The sequence below is a fragment of the Pongo abelii genome, chromosome 7, assembly GCF_028885655.2.
Source record: "Pongo abelii isolate AG06213 chromosome 7, NHGRI_mPonAbe1-v2.0_pri, whole genome shotgun sequence".
NCBI lineage: Eukaryota > Metazoa > Chordata > Mammalia > Primates > Hominidae > Pongo > Pongo abelii.
Window position 1 is genome coordinate 155,873,624 of NC_071992.2, and position 24,676 is coordinate 155,898,299.

The 24,676-nt window shown below is 41.8% G+C and overlaps 1 long non-coding RNA gene across 1 annotated transcript in view; it reads right to left on the reverse strand.

The window, feature by feature from the left end:
* Positions 1-4,026: 4,026 nt before the first annotated feature.
* The window catches only part of LOC129060816 (uncharacterized), a 34,496-nt gene continuing 13,846 nt past the window's right edge, over positions 4,027-24,676 (reverse strand). The window contains exons 3-5 of the long non-coding RNA XR_008527711.1: positions 14,426-14,473; positions 5,846-5,932; positions 4,027-4,226 (exon numbers count right to left, since the gene is read on the reverse strand). This is a non-coding gene — a long non-coding RNA (uncharacterized LOC129060816). The remainder of the gene's footprint in view (positions 4,227-5,845; positions 5,933-14,425; positions 14,474-24,676) is intronic.

Below are 24,676 nucleotides of genomic sequence, written 5' to 3' on the forward strand. Positions count from 1 at the left end.
AAAAGTTCTGTGCCTCATTTTCTACAGAAACCAGGATAACAGATAAATCTACAGAATCAGGATAACAATCATACCTACCCAAAGCGTTGCTGTAAGTATTCCTTGCATTCATGGAAAGGGCTTGGAATAGTCCTACCTATAAATAGAACCAACACATATGGGCCATTTTCATGAGATTATCATTTTTAAAAAAAAGTCAGTTGATAACATTCCAACAGAAAGGAGAATGGGAAATAAAAGTTTTTGAGCACCTAGTTTGTGCATGACTGCAACAACAAAACACATATCTTTTAAATTAGCTCAGGAGATAAGAGACATTACCCTGGGTAAACTAAGAGTCTCAAAACTGGATTCTCTTATACCCTATGGAAACTAATGGTGAAAATGTGTGTGTGTGTCTGTGTGTGTGTCTTCATAATTGGCCAATATCAGCTACAGAAATATGCCCACTGGGTTTTTCCTGGCTGAACTGGTTCTACACCTCTAGTGGAAAGACCACCAGATATGGAATTAGGAGTCTAGTTATGGTTTCATTAAGGATTTTGTGTCTAGTTAGGGTTGCACCAGTAGCATTTATGTGATTGAGAACAAGTTACAAACCCTCTGATTTTACTTCCATTTATCTATAAATAGAGAATAATATCTGCTTTCATAATTGGTCCTACAGATGAAATGGAATTTCACCTATTATAAGATCACTGCAAATTATGAAAAGATTTCAGGTGTTTTCCAATAAGAAGCAGAGGTGGAGTATTAGTCAGAAGAAACCGGAAAACGTAGCTCTACCTTTATAAACATTCCAAATAACCCTGGGTTCCATTATTATATCATTTTTTCCAGACAGGAAGCAGGTTTACAGAGAACATCAGTATCTTGCCTAAGATAAGGCAAGTAAGTTGCAGACACTGGATTTGAACCCAAGGTGTCTGCAGTGAGAGCTCAGGTCAGTAGCCATGACCCTGTCTCCTACCTCTACCCAGGTGGGGTGGGAGGCTGTAAATGTAGGTCAGGAGTCTGCATGAGGCAGGAATGTCATCCGTATGAACTGAGAACCATCTCAAAGGCAGTTCGGTGAAGGGGTGGGGAGCCAGAGAGATGAAAAAGCCTATGGGATGCTTTAGAGGATCATTCACGATAACTCCTCAGCCTACAGAAGAGTTTTCAACAACACAACTCTTGAGTGAAATTTGATTTATTGGTAAGAATGGTGAGAGGCTAGAGTCTATACCAACTCACAGTAACTAAGTAGACATAGACATTTATAGGTATGCACAGAGAAGACCACCAGAAAGTAATAGTAAGACCTGATAGATGTGGGGAGGGTGTACCAAACCTAAGCTCTGATATGGGAGATTCAGGCCTTTGGGCAGGCCCCACATCACATCAGGCCCCATCACTGCATGCTAAGAGAATCTGCAACAGCATAGGGATCACCCTTTCCTCAGACACCAGGTGGCATGAGGCAGGTTCATTCACCTCTGTGTGCACAGGTTCTTCATCTACAATATGGGGACATTACCTGTCGTGTCTATGCCAGACCTTTAGAATCATAACTCGTGCATTATATGCAGCTTTTTGCAAAACATTTTCAAATACATCATCCTAGTTGAACCTTAAACCAATCTGACCCCAGCTGAACCTTAAACCAATCTGGCATTATCGATAAAAACTGATGGTTACTGAAAACATACAATGGACTAGGCATGATAGTAAACACTTGACCTGCGTTTCTAATTTTGTCCTCAAAACAACTCCATTTTACAGATGGGGAAGCTGTGGCAATGAGAGATTAAAGTCACCTGTTCAAGGCCTCCTATCTAGGATCGGTGGAGCATGGATCCCAACCCAGAAAGTCAGCTTCCAGAGGGCCATGAGGGTTGTGCAAGGCACATATGAAACTCCAAGCCACTGATGAGAGTGGCCGTAACACTCAGATGACTGATGGAGAAATGACTTTGAAAAGTATTGGGTGGCTGGCAAAGGGATCCCTTGCATGCAAATACAGACCTCATTGCCAGTGGCAAATGTCAGACTTAAGTGCCAAAGTTTTCTCTCCAGCACCCGGACAGATTGCAGCCCTTCTGGTGCGTCTGCAGTTGGCTGACTCGCCTGATGAGTGCCACGCCACAGTCAGCTTCTGAAGAGCAGGAAGAGCCCTCCCCAGCCCTGACCGCACTGATCAAATCGCAGATTTTCAGGCCTCTACTTAATCACTTGCATTTCAAGCAGAGTCAGGCCTGCTCCTCTCTGAATATTTTATATTAGTTAAGACAAGAAAGCTGCCTATTGTTTAATTTATACCTGAGTTTTCAGCCTTTAACCCTTCATCATCGCCTGAAGATGGAGCTAGAATTTGGGAAGAGTCTAGGGCTGGATTTAGAAAGGAATTGGAGTCCAGCAGTCCTTGCTTTATGGCATTGTTTGTTATGTCACGTGTTAAAATCAAGTGAAGTGGGTGAGTAGTGCGACCACCTCAACAGCTTGGGGGACCAGGGGATGACAAGGCCGACCTCAAGAGAGCCACAGAGCTGCTTCTTATCCAGAGGTTTCCTTGACCCAATGGAGTCAGTCCTGCTTCTAAATACAAGGCAGGAAGAAAATAGAGAGACACACCCACTTAATGCCTGAACCTCCTTTTTAGTTATGCTGCTTCTGTTCCTGCATATGGTGTTAAGGAGTGACCCCAGCGGTGCCAAGCCCTCATCTGTTCACACTGCTTCCTTGATGCCCTCACTGTTCTGGTCCAGCAGCACAGGCGTGGGTGTTTCATCTAAAAAGGATGGTCTCAACTTCTCTGATGCTAGCCTGGACCCTGGCCCTGCAACTCTGAGCCAAGTAGTTCATATTCGCAAATTCAATCTATGTTCTCAGAGCAAACTCTGGGCCAGGTCTACCAGGCAAGGGCAGACTTTCCTGCCGGAGCCTTGTACCACATCAGAACCCTGCCCCTCAACATAAGAACAGCTGAGATGGTGGTTCTTAAACTGCATAGAATAAAGATTTCCAGGCCTGTTTTATTGCTACTTCTAATATTAACGCTACTTCCTTAAAAAGGCTAAATGGGGACAGATGTTATAATGAACAAAAAGCTGATATTATCCATATAAACTCATCTGTGCAGGACAAACAGGTTCTATGTCACCAAAGCTATAAGTAATATCAAATTGAAGCAAATATGCTATTTCAGCAAGGGGCCAAAACTCTGTGAATATAAATAACTATTTTATGGCATGTCTGCTTTGTTCCTTGCATCCTAAAGGACAATGTAACACAGAGAATAGCGCTTAAATCCCATGACGCGGAGGGGGATGGAGAGGGTCCTAATGAATGAGGTTACCTTTGAGGCAGGTCTTAAAGGCTGATAGGATTGTAATCTCCCTCAGAGGAAAGAGAAGGGGGAATCCGCACGGTGGGAAGAGCTTGGGGAGGGAAAGGGAGTTCACCATGGCGGTGGCTGTTGTTGGGGTGATGAGCCCGTGATGGGGGAAGCAGAGGACTGATGAACAGAGAGGGAGGCGGGATGGAAAAGTAGTTTGCCAGGGCCCAGAATGCTCTCAAGGAAGTCTGAATTTGACTCCCAAGGGAATATAGATCCCTGCAGGGGATTGCAGTACAGAAGTGGCCCAATTAGAACTCGATTTGAAGCAAATGCCTGCAGCTCTTTGTGCATTTCATTAGGAGAATAGGAACTGGAGGCAGCGAACACAGTGAGGAAGCTGCTGAGAGGGTACAGATAAGAAAAGCCTGTATCAGGGCCACAGCAGGAGGGAAACAGACAAGAGAAGAGACATGGCAGAGAAAGTCAACAGAACTCAATGTTCACCAACTGGGCAACACAAAGCCCTTGTCATCTGCCCCTTCTGAATCAGGAGACAGGCTGGAGCCTGTGAATAATAGATGAAGTGCTATGTTGATGATGTCAATTAGAATGAGCATTTTCACAATGTGCTTAAATGAAAATTTCAGGGCTGGAGGCTCAATTAGCAGTGAGTATCATTAAAAGCACAGCACAAGAGGCTCCAGCTTGGTTCTCTGGGAGGTTTTTAGTGACATAACCAGTGTTGGTGAAGGGGAGAGACATGAGGTCTTTCAATGATGGATGTCACTGGTGTGGCATGATTTCCAGAGGAGTCCTAGAGGGCAGAGATCTGGAGAAAAGCACATTCCACCACAACAGCACAGATCTGAAGATTTCACTTGATTCAACATTCCTCTTGCACCTGTTTCTGGCAAAAATAATTATAATTAATTTTAGGGTCATCTTTTGGATCCCCTCAAAATAGAACCTGTGTATTTGCACTGCCATTCCCATTTCATAGGATCCAAAAACACACTCACCTCAAAAGGGAAGACTTAGATAATTAGCAAAGGCTGCAGTTGGGGCTCTGAAGCTCTTCCCATTTGTGCCAGTCTGTGACACTCAAAAGAAATCCACCAATATTGTGCCGGCCATGTGCCGGCCAATTGCCAGCCAAATGTCGCTTAAGCTTGGGTCTTTGGTGAGAACTTAGGCTTTAGAAATTTACATGGTAAACGTGAAATGAAGCTAATTGTCTTCAATATTGTTTTCAGTAATAATAACAGTGGTTGGTATTTACTGATATCTAAATAAAATAAAGAATTAGCATCTAATCCTTTACTAGTGCCAGGCTCTGTGCTTCATGATTCACACATGCTACCTTATTTAATTCTTACAACAATCATTGAGGTAAATTCCAGGATCCTCATTTAACACACAAGAAAACTAAGATGAGAAGTGGTTGGCTAGTTTACCCGGAGTCTCCCAAATAACAAGAAGCAAGACAGGAAATGGACGTCAGTTCCTTCTGACTCTGAAGATGTTGCGAGTGTATATAGTATCTCAGTCCTGACAAACCACTGTCACAAGCAGCAATTTGTTGTTTGTGGCTTGTTTTTTTTTTTTCAAGATAACACAAGGATGTTTCTATTAATAGTCTCTTCTTGGAGCCAAAGTAACTGAGGCTCAGAGAGCTTAAAGTGATTCACTTCAAAGTCATACAGCTTGCAAGTGGCTTGTCAGGGATTTGTAACAAGGCCTTCTGACTCCAAAATATGGAGGTGAGTCAGGTACAGAGCCTATCCTCTTCCTGCCCTGAGGCTGTTCCTCCTCCTTTATTTATTCCCCATTGTGCATGGCATTGCCAAAACCAAAACCATCCTCCCTTCTTCTCTCGCTCTTTCCCACTCACAACCACAGTCCCCTAAACCTGTCTTCTGTATTTCCTACATTTCTTTCTCCTGTTTTTCATCTCACCTGACTTAAATAAAGCCCAACCTCTAATAGTTCACTGGCCTTACCCAGTACTCTCTTCATGTTTCCAGTGGTACTCAAACTTGTGTATGTGCGAGAGGTACCTAGAGGGCTCCTTAAGACACAGATGTCTGGCCCTCACCCCAGAGATTCTGATTCAGTAGGCTGGGGTGGGACCCAGGAATATGCATCTCTAGCAAGTTCCCAGTGGAGGCTGTAGCTGTGAGTCTGAGAATTTCTGTCCTTCATTAAGACTGCCAAGATGTTCACTTCTCCTCTGCATATATAAACTCTCCATGGCTCCTCAGTGTCTAAGGCGTACAGACACCCAGCATTTTGTAGCCTTTAGTCCATGTGAGCCCAAGGTGGAGTAATAGAAGATCTGCTATGGATCAGAGAAACACCACTCACACAGATGGAGCCGGCACATGTATAAGGATGTTCCTCCACTCAGAGAATGCCAAACCCTGAGGGTAAGAGAGGCCGAGTGACCAGAGGCAGGGGTCACTGGCTTTCATTAAATAAGCTTTCCCAATTTCAATGTTTCATTTATTTGTTTGATCATTCACTTACCATTCTGTGCAAGTAGAATACATCTTTGAACAAAGGACAAATATCTTGCTCTCTTGGATTAAGTATTGTGACAGATGCACTCTGTTCCTAGGAAACACAGAGAAGAAAAAAAATTGAGTTTCCCAAGTTCCCTAGGAAGGCAGGAAGCACATTCCCTGCCTGGAGCAGCTTTTGGTGTCTGTCTTTGCCACTTCTATGCAATGTTTTGGTGGAGGTTCTAGCTGGGGTTGTTAGGCAGGAAAAAGAAATAAAAGTCACAGAAAGAAAGAAGTGAAACTATTTCTATTTGCAGATGACATGATCTTGCATATAGGAAATATAAAGAAATCTACTAAAAAACTACTTTAGCTAATAAACAGATTCAGCAATTGCACAGATACAAAATCAACATACAAAATCAGTTGCAATTCTATACAGTAGTGATTAACAAACCAAAAATGAAGTTAGAAAATGATTCCATTTACAAAAGCATCAAAAAGAATAAAGCAACACATTTAGTAAAAGAAGTACAATGCTTATACACTGAAAAGCACAAACTATTATGGATAAAAATTAAAGAAGATCTAAATAAATGTAAAGAAACCCATGTTCATGGATCAGCAGACTTAGTATTGTTAAATGACAATAATCCCCAACTTGATCCACAGATTCTATCTAATCCTTTTTAAAATTCAGCTGGCTTTTTTTCCATAAATTGACAAGATGACTCTAAAATCTGTTAACATTGACAAGGCCCAGAATAGCCAAAACAATGTTGAAAACTAACAAAGTTGGAGGGTTCACACTTCTCAGTTTTGAAACTACTACAAAGGAAGAGTAATCAAGACAGTGTGGTATAAATTAATGAAATAAAATTGAAAGTAAAGAAATAAACTCTTACATTTATAGCAATTGATTTTCAACAAGGGTGGCAGAACAATACAATGAGAAAAAAATAGTATTTTCAACAAATAGGACAACTGGATATTCAAATACAAAATAATAAAGGTGGATCCCTCCTTTGTACTGCACCCATGCTCCAAAACTAATTCAAAGTTTTTCAGAGATCTAAATAGAAAATCAAACTATAAAACTCTTAGAAGAAAAGCTTGACATAAATCTTCATGACTTGGATTAGACAATGGTTTCTTAGGTACAACACAAAAGAAAAGCATCAAGAGAAAAAAATAAACAAACTGGACTTTAAAAAAATTAAAAACTTTTGTGCTGAAATAATACCATCAAGAAAGTGAAAATACAACCCATGGAATGGGAGATAACATTTGCAAGTCATTTATCAGATGAGAGACTTTTATCTAGAATATATAAAAATAACCTTTACAACTATATAAGGAGAAAAAAGTATTTGAAAATGAACAAAGGATTTGAATAGACATTTTTCCAAAGAATATATACAAATGGCCAATAACCATGTGAAATGATGCTCAATATAATTAGACATTGCAGAAATGCAAATGAAAACTGTGAGATACCACATCACATCTACTAAGACAGCTTTAATCAAAAAGACAGATAATAATAAGTGTTGGAAAAGATGTGGAGAAATTGGAACCCTCATACATAGCTGGTGGGAATGTAAAATAGTGCAGCCACTTTCGAGAACAGATTGGCAGTTCCTCAGAAAGTTAAACATAGCATTACCATACGATCCAGCAATTCCACTCCTAGGTATATACCCATGATAAATGAAAACATATGTCCATACAAACATTTTCACGTGAATGTTGACAGTTCATTGCAGCATTATGCATAATAACAAAAAACTGAAAGCAACCCAAATGTCTATCAACTGATGAATGAATAAACAATATATATCTGTACAATAGAACATTATTCTACCATTAAAAGAACAAAATACTAATTCATGCTATGATAGAAATGCATCTTGAAACATTACGCTAAGTAAAAGAAGCCAGAAACAAAAATCCACATATTTTCTGAGTCCATTTATATGGAATGTCCAGAATAGGCAAGCTACATAGATACAAGGTAGATGAGTGGTTGTCCAGGGCTGAGGAGACAGGAGGAGCAGGGAGTAACTGCTAATGGGTATGGGGTTTTTTGGGTTTTTTGAGGGTGATGAAAATGTTTGAAAATTAAGTTGTAGTGATAGTTATTGATATGGTTTGGCTGTGCCCCTACCCAAATCTCACTTGAAATTGAAGTTCTCATAATTACCATGTGTCATGGGAGGGACCCAGTAGTACGTAATTTAATCATGGGGGCAGTTACCCTCACGCTGTTCTCATGCTAGTGAATTCTCATGAGATCTGATGGTTTTACAAGTGTTTGGAAGTTCCTCCTTTGCATTTATCTCTCTGCTGCCATGTAAGACATGCCTGCTTCCACTTCCACCATCATTGTAAGTTTCCTGAGGCTTCCCCAGGCATGCTGAACTGCGAGTCAATTAAACCTCTTTCCTTTATAAATTACCCAGTGTCAGGTATGCCTTTATTAGCAGTGTGAGAACCGACTAATACAGTTTTGCAACTCTATGAATATACTCAAAGATATGAAAATGTTTCCTTCATGGGAATAAAGTGTATAGTATGTGAATTATATCTTCATAAACATTTTTTAAATCACATTAAAACCTTTACTAGATCCAGCAGAAGAGATGGTGCATAGGAAGATAGCACTGATGAAACTGCCTAGAATGTAATATACAGTGATAAATAAACAAAAAATGAAATGAAATACCTGGCAAGAAGTACAGAGGCTAGATTGGGAACCTCCAACATCCATGTAATAAAAATGCCAGAAGAAAATAAATGGATGTTGACAAGGGGGATAATAACAAAGAATGTTCCAGAAGTGAAGAACTTTAAAAAAGATATGCGCTTTCACATTAGGAAAGGATATTCTGAGTTCTAGGCAATAGGCATGGATGTCTAAAAGCTTTAAAATGTAAAGAAAAATGAGAAAATCCTAGAAGCCTTCCAGAGAGAGTAGATTACCTACAAAGAAATCTGTTTAAGAGCAGATTTCTCATCAGCAAGAAAACAGTTGCAGATGGAAATGGAATAATATCTTCTAAGTGCCAAAGGGAAATAACTGTCAACCCAAAATTCTAATCATAACCAAGCCATAATTTATGTGCAATGAAAATCAGTGGTTGAATGAAGCCAGACCACATGGATACTTAACCCAGCTCTGTTATTTATGGTTTGCTGGGTGGAGTTTGCATCCATTTTCTGACCTATAACATAAAGATAGCCACCTTATTAAGGGGTTGTGAAAATTAAATGAATGTGTGTTTATAATCACACTCAGAACAGTGCTCAGCACATGGTGGCACTATGTAAGAGTTACAAATTCAAGAAATCTAGTTTGACAATTAATACGAAAAAAAACCTTCCAGTCTTGTAACCAAGAAAGTTATTCTGGTAATATTTAGTTAGCAGATTGAAAAATAAAAAAGAACCAAAGGAGAAAATACTAAACAACCAACAAAAGAATAAATTAAATTATCACACTCAGGACCTTGTTTACACCTATGTGCACAAAACATGGCCTCAAATTATAGGCAACTGACACAAATTAAAGAAAACATGGACAAATTTACAATTATGTTTATTTTAATGTAAAAGATTAGAACAGAAGTAATACGACTGAACAAAGCAACACACATACACACATTCTTCCTCTCACAAATCTCATAGAAATGTTTCAATGATTGGAAGGTTTTTCCCAATCTTTTGCCATGTAGTAATTAAATTAGAAACCAATGTAAAAAAGAGTAAAACAGAACAGAAAAAAAATGTGCACTTCAAAATCACAGAGGAAAAAAAACAAGAACGAGTAAACATAAATGAGTTCAGTGTTTGCAAATTAGAAAAAAAATAGAGTAAAGGAATGAAGTAAATAATAGAAGTTTATTGAAAATTCACACTCCACTAACATAATATTTACTTCTAAGATTCTCCTAGTTCCTCTCAATTGTAAAATATTGCAACATTTACTTGTTACACATACATTCAAAATTATCTTAAGTTCATTAAAATTGTGAGACTAATAACTAAACAGTGTGCCTATGTGCATGTGTTTGTAATGCTTAATTGAGGCTATACATTCCAGGATGAGATGAACTGTGATTTATTCACTACCACATCCTCATTCCATACAATAGTGCCTGGCATCTAGGAGAGTGATAAATATTTATTGAATATTGTAGTTGCATATAGGAAGTCAACTGAGTCAGAAGTTAACCCTCAGAGAATTTTTCAGAGTAAAACAGAACTGGATTATGATCCTGGTTCTGGAACACTATGGCTGAAATCTGGGAAGGTTTATTGTCTCTCAGCTACAATTTTCTATGACACAAAATGAAAATGACAGAAGCTACTTTTCAAGGATCTTACAGGACTTAGAAAGATGACCATCTATCAACTATTAAATTATTGTGTATTTGTTCTGCACCCACCCTTCTATACTCTGTTCTGTGATACTAAGGCTAGGACCACAAAGCAGCTGGTTCTGTTAAAGAAAAATGATTCAATGACGCTGGTATAAAGCACAGTAAGGAAGACTATTCAAGCCCATCCTAAGACCACTGCAACAAGGTCTGGCAATGTGGAAGGGAGATTAGGCTCAACTATGAATACAGCATGGGCATGTTAAGAATTTACAGCCAGGGAGCAGGGTGGGGGGTAGCAGAGAAAAAATTACTGAGAGGAAATTTCACAGATAAGGAGGATTCTGGCTAAACCTAAACCAACCTAATAGGATTCCTGCTGAAGATGGGACAGGGTGATTAGACATCCCTTGAGGGATGGTGGAGAATGAGCAAACTGATCAGATATTAAGGAAGAGCAGACATCAAGGATGGGGGTTCTTGCTAAACTAAGCAAGGTTCTTTGCTAAAATGGGACTTTATAAGGAAGGGCACAGATGGGCCCAACTGAATATTCAGAAGCCGGAGGAAAGTTTGGGAAGCAAATAATCTTTGTCAGCTCCATGTTAACTTCGGCCAGTAGGGGGCACTAGAGCAGGGCTGAGAGGAGGAGGAAGAAGGGACTTACTCCTTCCTGTTCCCTCTCCATGCACTTCCTGTCTATTTCCTGTTTCCTTCAGTATCACCGGCAAGTCTTCTCCATGATGGCAGTGGCTCTTTTCTTCCCATAAGAGCCACTGAATCTGGTTTGCATTTTCCCCAGCACTCACAGAACCAGCTTTTTCAGGGCCCATCAGACACATCAGCATCAACTGGGCAGCCCCCGACCTCAGATGGCTCCCTGACCCCACTTTCAATGTCTACATTCCAACATCTGTTCCTCTAGCCATTTCCCTTCTGTCCCTGAGCCCTGCAGTTCCTACCTCTGTGATGTCCTTCAGTGGCCTTTCTGTCTTTTTGATTACCTTGTTGACTTTTACCTAGTTCACAATTCTTTATATTAAATTCTTTCTGTTCAAATAACTGGTGTGGGTTCTCTCTCTGGCCCCAGACTGATAAAGGACTCACAGCTCCTAACATGGTAGCTCCTAGTATCATTCACAGGGGAGTTTTTCATGTATTGTCACATGTGATGCTAACAATAATTCTGAGAAGTCCTATGGGTAGTTCCCCATTATACAGGTGAGAAAACTAAGATTCACAAAGCCTGAATTTCTCAAAGTAATCCTCTAGTAAGTGGCTGAGCCAGAACCAGATCTACCATGTCCCAGATGTCACCCTGCTCCTTGTTAGATACCCTTTTTCCAAAATTTATTGGCCACTATTTTAAGAGAACAACCTGAACCAGATATTAAATTAGTCTTCATGGATTTATTTCAGCAGAATATTGAATATGATCAAAATCTTTCCATTTTTTTGAAATGTTTTTCCTTAAAGTGCTACTCAAAACAATATAAACATTTGATAAATTGAAAATGTTTGATGTGAAAGAACACAGGCCTTATTTAATTCAGCTAATGAACAGTCTTTGGAATCTGAAAAACCTGGGTTTGAATCTGACCCCTCACAAGTTATTAGCCATATGAACTTATAAAAGATACTTACTTTCTGAACCTAAATCTTCTCGTATATAAAATGGCTAACACCCTGTTGGACTTTCGTGAGGATTAAATGTTTCTGTATGATGCCTGGTACATAAACAGCCTCAAATTAAAATTTCCTATCATTAGATACAGAGACTGGTCCTTCCTCAAAGTGAAATGCAATACACTTTCTTTAAAATTTCTCCAAAAATGTAGTTAGATGACTTTTACACAGTTCTCTGAATCTAGAGAATAAGTTATTTTCCATCTGGTTGCATCTCTGAAAGAAGAGTTGTATTCAATCCATGGTTTCAGTTGCATGATTTTCATTGCAGCCGCAATGGTCCTGAAGTCCTCCAGGGGCTGACATGAAGGCCAGCAGCAGCAGAACAGGAGACAAGAGACCAATGAGGAACCTTAAACCCCCAGAAAGATTCTGGCTGCTGGTCAAGATGGCATTAAAAAAAAAGAAACTTAATCAACTCACACAATGTTAAGTACAGAGGTAACGTAGGTTTCAGTTTCTTAAGGATACCCACAAGGTCCAAGGTTGGGGTTTTTGTTTGTTTGTTGTCGTTCTTTTCTTTTTTCATTTTGCCATCCTAAGTGCTTATTGCACTGTCAGGCCGGAGGAAGATGGCTTGCAACCTTACAAACTTCACATATGATCCACTGATATCTTGTGGAAGAAAAGAGTGTCACCTCCTGCTTCTCTATTAGGATTAAAGAATGTGTTCTAAAAGGTTCATCAGACTTTAACTGATAACGCACAACCAGGGCGAGACCGTATGTTTATTCATGAGAAGTGAATGCGTGCCCTGATGCTGGATGGGGGTCAGCTTTCCCTGAGGCACATTGCTGCACGGAAGACAGAGATCCTCAGAAACAGGTTTCCATTAGCAAGGAAGAAGTGGGACTTGACAAAAAGAGATCCCATTTCAAATAAATATTAAGAGAGCACTGACCCCAAGGACATCAAAAGTCCTTCTGGGTTCTCCCCAGTCTGATACCTGTATAAACGCTTACCTTACAGTTCTAGAGCCAGAGTCAGAAACCAAGGTGTTAGCAGCGCTATGTTATGGCAGCTCACAGGGAGAATCTGTTCCTTGCCTCTTCCAGTTTCTGGCAGCTCCAAGCATTCCTGGGCTTTTGGCTGCATCACTTCCATCTCTACCGTGTTGGTCACATTGCCTCTTCCTCTTCTGTCAAATCTCCCTTGGCCTCACTCTAATGAGATTGGATTTAGGGCCCACTCGGATAATCCAGGATGATCTCATCCTAAGATTCTTAACTATATCTGCAAATACCCTTTTCCAAACAAGATAACATTCACAAGTTCTGGGGATTAGAGTGTGGATTTTTTTTTTTTTTTTTGGCAGAGGGTGAGTGACCATTCGACCATTCACTCCACTGTACCACAGAGATATCATAAGACAGTGTATTTAAAATTCCAGCAAAGGACTGGCACCAGTAGGCATGTGATAAATATTGGTTGAAGCTAAATTTATTTATATGTCTTTGCAGCCTCAGCTGGCACTTTACTCACTCCCTATGCCATTCCTTCTGGGGATTCTGGAAAAAGACAGCATTCTCTTGGCCTGGACAAAAAGAATGTGAGCCAACAGGACAAAGGGTATAACTGTGGGGATGTAGAGTCCTATGCAGGAAAGAGCAGGCTGACCCAGATGGCAGAGAGAAAGAACAAGATGACCATCACAGCAAGAGCTTGGAGGAGGGGAGAGTAGAACATAAGCAAGAACACAGGACATGCAGAATTGCTGGCCACTCTGTCTCATTGCTTTTATTATTCTGGAATGGGCTGAAAATAACTTAGAAGCATCGGGTCAAGCAGCAACCTTGAAAGTATGTAACTTCTTCCTCTTGCAAAATTTATAATTTCATAAAGGCTATACTTTATAGACCCTATATCCAAGCTTTTCTTCTGAACAAACACATCAATCTTTCCACTCCCTCATTTTTCAAATAATGAGCCAAAGCCATTTTCTCATTACTCTGTTTTCTATTTTTCAAAGAAAGGTGATACTGAAATTCCATACTCAAATTTCATGCTCAGAGAATTCCCCAACTGGAATGAAGGATCATAGGAATCATCTATCCTAGCCCTGTCTCTTACAGAGAAGGAATCTGAGGCTGGGAGATTTTAAGTTACTTACCCAAAGTCACGGTCAGTGGATTGGAAGGAAAGGATGCACTGCCTGAAGAAACAGTTTGAGCCAAATCCCAGGTGGAAAAAGTTCCTGGAAACCTACACAGTCAAGCTGGTCTGCGAATGTGGAATGGTTGATAAAGGTGACAAGCTAGTCACCTTCCTGGGTCACCAACTGTAGTCAAAAATGTCTTTATTTTATCTCTTAAATTATCCCTAATATTCTATATGCAATCTCGTTTGCCAAGTAAAGGTTAGACCCTTAAACCCCTAAAAGGGTCATTATTCATGTTCTGGAGACTCTGAGAAAGTGAAGTGAATGCAAGGTATGAAATAATAAGATCCATAACTTTGTCATCGATTGTATTAAATGCACCATTCATCACCATCCATTGACATGCAGTCACCACCCTCATACCAGTCCCTATAATACTCACCTTTTTAAGAATACATTTTTTTCTTCACTTGGGCTAAAAGCCAAACATCTGAAATGACATGATGAATGAAAGAGGTCATTGAATAAAAGAGCAACCTTGAACTAAGCAAGTGAAATTGGAAAACTGCATCTCTCTTTGCACCTCTGTCCACTTGCAGGCTCCAGCCAGACTCAGTGGAGCCCAAGGGAATGTCTGCCCATGAGGAAAGACAGACCCAGAGAATTTAAGTGACTTTCCCATGATCGTACACTCAGTTGGCAAATTTGGTGAACTGGGAACACAGGACATGCAGAATTCCTGGCCACTCCACAACCCCACATTGTTAAACTAGCAACTCAAGGTTTAACATTATCTAAAATGAAAGTATCTAAAGACTTTTGGAAGATTGCAGGTAGAATAATTGCCTTGGCAACAGAGTAATTGTATCAATCAAGGTTCAATCAGAGAAATAGAACAAGCAGGCTGCGTGTCAGTGGAGAGAAAGAGACTACAATGGATTTATTATAAGGGATTGGATTACACAGCTAGGAGTGAGGACTGACCAATCAAGTCTGAAGTCTGCTGGGCAGGGGAGGCCATCAAGAAGGGTGGCTTACAAGCAGTTGGAGCCCAGCAAGCATGTTGTTCACTGGCAGAGGTCTCCCTCCCCAGTAAAAGTGTAAGCCCTCTTTTAAGGCCCCTCAACTGATTAAGTCAGGCTCACTCAGGATAATCTAATTCAAAGTCAACTGATTATGAAGTTTAACTATATCTGCCAAATTTATTCATGGCAGCATCTAGACTAGTGTTTTATTGGGTAACCAGTGACTATTGTTCAGCCTATCCAAGTTTATATATCAAGAAGCTATTGCAACAATCATGGATATCTATTGGCCAAATTTCCAGACGAGTGGAAAGTTGGACATGGAAAGAAATAATTATTGGTGAAGTTCATGATGAGATTTTCAAGTTTTATTTACAATGGAAGAGCTGTTTCAAGAGACACTAAAGTTCCAGTGCATCTTTGGACATATGTGGCTATCTTGCTGGATCCAATTTGCTAACTGTTAAGGATGTTTGCATCTATTTTCATGAGATACAGTGATCTCTAATTTTCTTTTATTATACTTTTTCTCAGATTTCAATATCAAAAATATGCTGTTACAATAAAAGTCAGGATGAGGTGAGCCTTGGGGGAGGGCATAGACTGGAAGGTAAACCAAAGGACTTTTCTGACACTAGTGACGTTTTCTCTTGATCTGTGAGAGATGCCAGTGTGGGTGCATTCAAATGAGAGCTTAAAAAAAATGGACCTCATGAAGACAGAGAGTAGACTGGTGGTTCCAGAGGCCAGGAGGGTAGGGAGGAGAGGGGTAATGAAGAGAGTTTAAATTAATGGCTATGAGGCCGGGTGCGGTGGCTCACGCCTGTAATCCCACCACTTTGGGAGGCCGAGGTGGGCAGATCACGAGGTCAGGAGATCAAGACCATCCTGGCTAACATGGTGAAACCCTGTTTCTACTTAAAATACAAAAAATTAGCCGGGCATGGTGGCAGGTGCCTGTAGGCCCAGCTACTCGAGAGGCTGAGGCAGGAGAATGGTGTGAAACCGGGAGGCAGAGCTTGCAGTGAGCCGAGATCGCGCCACTGCACTCCAGCCTGGGCGACAGAGTGAGGCTCCGCCTCAAAAAATAAATAAATAAATAAAAATAAATAATAAATAAAAAATAAAAAATAAATAAATTAATGTGTGTGAATACCTTTGTCTGAAGGTAGAAAAAATAAGACCTGGTGTTTGATAGATCAGTAGGATGACAATAGTTAACACTAACTCATTGTACATTTCAAAATAGCTAGAGGATAATTAGAGTGTTCCTAGCATGAAGATAAATATGTAAGGTGATGAATATCCCAACCACCTTGATTTGATTATATGAATGTATCAAATTATCACATGTGCCCCAAAAATATGTACACCTAATATGTATCAATAAAATATAAAGAACATTATTTTAAAATTGTGAAAATTTATTGGTTTGTACACCAAGGAAATTTGCACTTTTCCACATGTAGGTGTGACTGTTGAGGTCTTGTCAGAAGCAGACACTAGAAGGAATTAAGCATGCAAGAGATTTATTGGTGGAAATGTCTGTGAGTAGGTATGGAGGGCTTTCAGGTTTGACAACCATGAAAGGAGAGGGGGAAGGAAAAGAGATCAGAGCGAAAGAGACCACAGTGCCACTCTGGGAAAGTCTCACTCAGGCCAGCAGGGTGGCTCAGAGCAAAGACACTCGGTAGAGGTATCTACATTGGGCAAAACTGTTCTGGCTCTCATGTTCCCATTGCACTCAGTCATCAGCTGGGAGCAGCTGCGAGGAACAGGGCATTGCCCTGAAAATTTCAGCTGGTCCCAGAGGTGCAGAGGCTAGGGCTGGCTGTTAATAGATCCCTTGTGGTAGGTTCTCCCTTGAGGGGAGAGCTGAGAGGCCCACTCCCCATCATTGTCATGGTGGGATGGGGAAAGAGCATTTGGGATTTAGTATTACTCCTAGTTTATGGATGGGAAAAGTGGCTTGGACACATTCAATACACTCAGCCCCAAATTAGAAAGTCTTGAGGATACACAATTCTAACCTAGATCCTCTTGGTTCCCAAGTCTTCATTCCCTTCGTTTCCTTTCTATTATGCCAGACTCCAAATCAAGGCTTATCACATTGTCACATAATGGTAAGAAATCAGGTCTGCCCCCGACAACATTCCTCTTTGTGTTATGGAAATACAGGAAACGTGAAGAAATGATGTGTTCATGAAAGCAACATCCTCCTGGGTTATTCTGCAGACTACCCTTCACAGAAATTGTGATAATTAGTATTCTGGCTGTTTTTCTAAGGAAGAGTCCATCTAAGGTGAAACAATTCACCTCTGCAGTACCCAAAACTGAAATAACTTGTCATGAGCACAGGGAATAGCCAAGCACCGCCAAAGGGTATCCATTTAGAGATTTAGATCAGCCCATTAAGGCAACAGGGCAAAGCAGCAATCCCAACCCCTACAGAAGGAAACAGGACCCCATGAAACTGGGGAATCCAGGATGGCTCCTGGGCCAGGCAAGGATGGCTCACCATCCTCAGGCCTGGGAGAAGCAGCCTCTGAGATTAAAAGAGGGTGCACAGAACCCCTGACAAAGCCCCTGGGGAACAAGCCAGGAGGCCAAGTTAGTACCCCTGTCTTGGAAGCTGTGCCCTCAGATGGACTTACACTCTGTGAGGTCTTATTACCCCTCCATAGGCTACCTATTGCCACTATAGCAAATTGCTCCAAATTTAGCGGCTTAAAAACATACAAGTTTATGCTCTTACAGCTGCATAGCACATCCAATCTGAGGGTTTCACATGAGGAATCGTCCCTTTCTCCTCTCCTTTCATCCGTCTTCCCCCACTCATTCTGTTCTCCCACTGCCACCCAAGGGGATGGTCTTGGTTGTGGGTGTGGTGGTCAATGTGTGGGCATCTATGTGTGTGTACACATATGAGTATGTGTGAATGTGTGTGGGTTTATGTCTGAATTTACATGTGTATGTGTATGTGAATTTACATGTCTGTTTTTGTGTGAGTTTATTGTGTGTGTGTAAGTTTGTATATGTGTGGATTTATGTATGTGGGTTTCTGTGGGGAGATTGTGAGTCTATATATGAGTTTATGTATGTGTGAGTTTATGTGTGTGATGTGTGAGTTTGTGTGTATATGTTTATATGTGTGTTTGAGTGTATGTGAGTGTATATGTGTTTATGTGTGTGCATGTGGTGTTTGTGGGTGTGAGTTTGTGTGTTTGCATTTATGTGTGAGTGTGTGTTTGTGCGTGAGTTTATATCTGTGTGTGTGAGTTATTGTATGTTTGTGGGTTTGTTTCTGTGTATGAGTTTACATGTGTGTTTCTCTGTATGTGAGTGTATGTGTGAGTTTATATTTGTGTGAGTTTGTGTAAGTCTATATGAGAGTCGATGTGTGGATGAGTTCATGTATGTTTTATGTGTATGTTTATGCATGTGAGTCTATGCATGTGAGTACATGTGTATGTGTTCATGGAGGCAGCATCTTGGTTGTAAAATGAATTTGCAGACTTCAACAATTGCTGTCTCCATACGAAGATATTTTCCTCTCATCACAGCAGAGGTTCCTTCACCTGCACTCCAGCACAGTCACACGCTTTCCTGGTTTCCTCCCGCCCCCTCTCAGATCCCCCTCTACTTCTTTCAGTGTCTCCTTAGCTCCTTGATCCTCATGAGCATGCCCAGGGAGCACTCCCTCTCTGCAATCCCCGACAACTTTGTGCATGGGTGACCTTGGCCCCTAACATGGCCTTAGCTACCATCTGCACATTGACAGCTCTCAAATTTATCCAGAGCTTCAGCAGGCTGCATCCACCTAACTCCTCTGCGTGGATGGCAAAAGGCATTTGAGACTTACCATGTCCAAAGCCAAAGTCTGGATCCTTACCCATGGAATCATCTCCTTTCCTACTCTTCTCCATCTTAGTAAATGAAGCAACCATGGAGTTATCCCCAACTCCCTTCTCACACAGCTCTTCTGTACCATCAAACTCATCGAAAATCCAGCGTCTCCACTGTTCCCACCCTGTCCAAACCACTAGGTTTGTTCAAAAAAAACAAAAAACAAAACAACAACAACAAAAAAAAAAACCGAAATTATTTCCCTGCTTCTATGCTGGTCACAAGAATCTATCCTGAAAACACCAAGTAACCCCTTGCCTTCAGTCAGGTTCCCTACAAGTGGAGCCCAAAATGGAGATTCTGGGTGCGTGTGATATTTGAGGGAGCTCTCGGGGGAGAGTAATCTGTAAGAGATTCAGGGAAGAAGCAGGATGGAAAAGGAGAAGGAGGCCAGGTGCGGTGGCTCATGCCTGTAATCCCAGCACTTTGGGAGGCTGAGGTGGGTGGATCACCTGAGGTCAGGTGTTCGAGACCAGCCTGGCCAACATGGTGAAACCCCATCTCTACTAAAAATACAAAAATTAGCTGGGCATGGTGGCGTGCACCTGTAATCCCAGCTACTTGGGATGCTGAGGCAGGAGAATTGCTTGAACCAGGGAGGCGGAGGTTGCAGTGAGCCGAGATTGCGCCACTGCACTCCAGCGTAGGCGACAAAGCGAGACTCCATCTCTCAAAAAAAAAAAAAAAAAGAAAAAGAAAAAGGAAAAGGAGAAGGAGCAGAGCAAGGATGAAGTCTCAAGCAAAGTCTAGCTTCGGCTTGATCCCCGGGGAGGACTCTGAAGCATGAACCATATGGCAGTTGTGACCCCTTGAAGCAAGAGGTCCAGGCATTCGTAACCCCCATCAGTCATTGGCTGCGGACCACTGGTGGTTCTGGTCAACTGCAAGTGATTTTCCAGAGAAGGAGGCAGCTGGGAGCCATCAGCAGTCAGTGCTCACAGAAGACCAGCGGTGGTGACCCTGGCCATGTGAAGGGCATCTAATGTTAGACCACAACAACTCCTAGAATAGCTGTTCTCAAACTTCAGCATGCATCAGAATCACCTGGAGGTGGGGCTGCCAAGGTTAGCAAATAGAAACTCAGGATGCCGGATACATTTGGATTTCAGATAAACAACTGTTTTTAGTCTAAGCATTCGCTATTGCATGGGACATACTTACTCTAAAAAATTATTCATGGTTTATCTGAAATTCAAATATAACAGAGTGTCCTGTAACTTATCTTCTCCCTGCAGGGCTTGTTGAAACAGATGCTGTTGTTTCTGATTCATTAGGCCTGGATGGGGCCTGTGAATGTGCCCTGCCCTCTTAACAAGTTTCCGTGGTTAGCTGATTTGGGGAACGCACACACTGAAAACCACCATTGTAGTATATCCTGGAAAAATAGGCCAGACTGTGTTGCTCAAAATTTTGTAAGGTTTTCCAGGCCCCTTAAAAGAAAACTCAAAGTCCTGACAATAGCATTCAAGGTTCACATGACCTGGCTTTGGAGTCACCTCTCTTGCCTCTTCCCTAAATGCCCCTATTCTTCCTTCACCACTGTCAAGAAATGCTGGCTACATAGCTGTTTTCTGGAACAAACCAGGCACAATCCAGCCCAAGGGCCTTTGTACAGATTGGTCCCCCTGATTACATGATTCTCTCCTAAACAGATACAGGGGGCAGTCCTTTCCCCTCATCAACCTTTGTTTTTCAGCCCCGCTCTTTCGCCCTGTTGTAAATGGCACCCCATGCACAGTCCTACACTCATTTTTCTGCTCTGCATTCTCTCTGCAGCTCTGTCTCCATCTGTCAAGCGAGAAAACATATCATTTGCTTATTGTCTACTTCTCTCCACTAAAATTTAAGTTCTATGAACACAAAGATTTGTGTTTATTATATTCACTGCTATTCACAGTGGTGGTATCATTCTCCATACATGAGAGGTGCTCGAAAATGTGTGGAATAAATATTTAAAGACAAGGAGATGCCCTTATCTGAGACTGCAGGGCCTGCCATTCGTTCACTCTGTGAAGCCTGGCATCAAGCCACCCTGCATACAAGCATAAAGAACCATTTACAAAAAAGATCTCCCTTGTAAATGGATAAACTGAAGTTATCCAGGGGCAGGGGGGAAATATTAGGGCTTTAAAAAATGCTATTACAAAATGACTTAAGGCAATTTAGACCATTCAGCAGTTGGGGTGTGTGTGTGTGTTGTGAATATTTTTGTTTTTAAAAATTAGTGGTCAAGCAATGGCCAGGAAGGAATGGGCCCTGTCCTATACCCCTACTAGCAGACAGTATGTTCCAGCTAAGATTAACAGCCCATTTTTCTCCCAGTTTTACTGGGGTATAATTGACAAATAAAAACTGAATATATTTACCTCATACAATGTGAATTTTGATATATGCATACATTGAGAAACGATTGCCACAAACTATTAGACCCCATTCTGAGAAATGTACAACAATTCACGAGTAGGCCGGGCACGGTGGCTCACGCCTGTAATCCCAGCACTTTGGGAGGCAGAGGCGGGCGGGATCCCGAGGTCAGGAGATTGAGACCATCCTGGCTAACAGGGTGAAACCCCATCTCTACTAAAAATACAAAAAAAAAATAGCTGGGCATGGTGGCGGGTGCCTGCAGTCCCAGCTACTCGGGAGGCTGAGGCAAGAGAATGGTGTGAACCCAGGAGGTGGAGCTTGCAGTGAGCCAAGATCGCACCACTGCACTCCAGACTGGGCGACAGAGCAAGACTCCGTCTAAAAAAAAAAAAAAGAATTCATGAGTAATCAAGTCCCAAACAGTCCTATATGTTATTTTTATAAATCAGAGAACCCCCTACACTCTGGTCTCAGGCACTCCAAAAACAGGGTGAAAGTTTCACTGAGACAATTAGAAAGATGTCCTCTGGGCAGAACTGGCCAAACCTTCATCTCCTCAGGGGATCTGAGTTCTCCACAAAGGCCTGAGGGCTGGGGAGGGAGAATGCAGGGCTGACTGCACTGGAGACAGTGTGCACCGAGGAAGTTGGGGGCTGCCAGGCGCCTGGGTTCTTAGACCTTGTTCACTCAAGGGTAGTGGCATCAGACAATCTCTCAAGCCAGCCGCCAGGCTTGGCCATTGCACATTGTGCCAAAGAGAAATTAAATTACTTCCAGTGTCCCTTAGAAACAGATGAAGGTATTTAAAGTGCTTAGCACTCTCCTCTTGAGAATCTCATTAAGTTACTGCTGATGTTAACAAAAGGCCCCTAGGGTATGAAGGTATATAAACATGTTACATGGTTTATACTGAAACATTTTTATTTATTTATTTATTATTTATTATTTATTTATTTATTTATTATTTTTATTTATTACACAAAGAAAGGTAACAAATGTCCTTACATATTAAGTTTGAAGTTTGTTAGTTAAAATCACATACATCCAAGTGAAACTTTCTTTGCAAATGGAAGACATTTCAAGATGCTTTAACAGCCAAATTGGCAACTGAAACAAAAACTTTTAATTCACTGAACTCTGGATTTCCCAGTCCTGAGAACAAATAAAATTAAATAAAGAAGCCCACAAATATTGCAGTTAAAATTCCAAATTCTTAACTCTAGCCATTTGTATTGTTTGTAGAATCATCTTTCTTTTATGCAGACAGAACCCTAACACTGAAAATCTGACATTTAACTCCTCAAAATGGGGATAATCTTCAAAAAAAAATCTCTATGAACACAATTGATGGGTTTATTCATATTGCTCAGAGGTACACATTTAACAAATCTCATAAAACTCTTAGTCTTTCTACCAGAAATTGAAACAATTTGAATTGAGAGTAATAGGAAATGCTTACTATCTTTAAACAGGCAAAGTTGGGATATATGTAAGGTAGCTCATAACACTAAGTAGTTTAGGAAAACTCCAGAACGCTTCATTGCTGCAGAATGCCTGACAGCTGCCTGTCCCAGCCCGCATGATTGTGTGAGGCCTGTGCTGAGTCCCCTGCCCCAGAGAAGTCCAGGACCAATGGGGACAAGTTGGTCACCCTTCCTGAATCAACAGCCTGTCCAAGGATGACCCTTCCCTTGGGGCTTCCCCTAATGGTCAGCAAGCACCTTCCATGTTTTCTTGTTCTGATAAGCTGCTGGGCCTCCAAACTCCTTGCAAGCCTCTCCCCTCCATCCTGCTCAGCAATGTGCACAGCCGCTGCCCCCCTCAGCCTGGAAAACCAACAGGATGCTAAAGGGGGAAGGGCGGGTAATGGGCTGCGGGCCCAGATGGTTGTAGTTCCAGCTAACTGGGAGGGTGGAGCAAAGAAAGGAGTATAAAGAGGGCAGCTACAGCCTCACTCTCCTTACTAGCTGCTGGGCCGGGTAGGGTAGTGCGGTTGTTATGCATTGGGATTCACTTGGTTTTAAGCTGGCGAGGCTGGGTCTCTTGCTCAGGGTCCTTTCTGAAGATGCTCAGCTCTCTTCCTCTCTCTCTCTCTTGTTCTCTGCTCTATGGCCTTTCTTTTCTCAGAAAAAGTAATTAGGAACAGTACATCCTTAGCTCAGACTGGAGAAGCAGCCTCAGTTACTCTAAGAGAACAAGATGGGAAGGAGTGCCAGGCCCCAATGACCTACCCTTAGGGCAAAACGAGATGAAAATTCCAGCAGGCCTTGTCCCCAGGACAATACATGCTCGGGGGAGAGCTATGGGCAGGGCTGTGCAAAGCATATGAACCAGAGGCTGGGAGATGTAGGGGAACTGAGGCTCGGGTGGAGGATGGGCTAGCCCTGCAGTAAAGTTAAGTCATTGCCTGCTTTCCGTGAGAATCGGGGCCAGCCCGACCCTGCTAACACCTCAGATCAAAGGGAGAGTGATGGGGTTACTAAAGAGGCTAGCTGGAGATCCAGAATCATGAGACTGCTCTCCCCTCTCCTGAACAATAAGGGTAGCAGCTGCCGTTCCAGGGTCCCTGAGAACTGGGTGCCACCTTCTAGGTGTCACTTCATCTAACACCTTTCTTGGTGGTGGTTCACGTGGCTTCCTGGACAGAATCCTCATACAGACCTGAATTGTCCAGTCAAGAACATCCAGCCTCATCCTCCAAGCCAGCAGCTTAGTCACTTGGCCCATAAGACCCTAGAGCGAGATAGTGCCAAGTAGCACTGAGATGTGCAAAGAAGTCTTCACAAACTCTGCCTGGGGTTCGGGATACTGGCTGTTTCTCCAGCAGCGAGTGACTAAAAACAGGTTCCTCTCCTTAGGCATCTGATAATTAGATCAAACCACATACTCCTGGAATGAAGAGCCAGAACAGAGTGGCCACTGCTGGCCGCTAGGAAATCCTAACTTGCAAAGCGTGGCCATGCTTCTTTTTGTCACCTGGGGTGCTGTCTGGGTATGAGACCTTACAAAATGAGCCACAGAACTTGTAGGCTTGGTAGAAGTCAATCTTCCATGAAGCCTGTCTTAGAATACCAGGACTTCCCCTCCCCCAGCCCAGGAGGGGTTCAATGTGCTCTAACGATCGCGATGCATCTGTGGCCAACACTTAAGTTAACAAGGTGGAAGTAACCCTGATGCTTCACGATTTCATGGTGACATATTTCCATACTTATTCTCACACAAATGAGGTCAAGAGTCCACGTTACCCATACCTTAAAAGGAAGTATCCTATCTGTTGAAACTTTCCCAAAACTATTTACTTGGTAGGTAAGGGATTTGGAGCCAGTTTTGTTAAGCCCACTGACTTATTCCCTGATGGGAGCTAAGTGACTTCAGCTGTAACTTGACTTCTAACC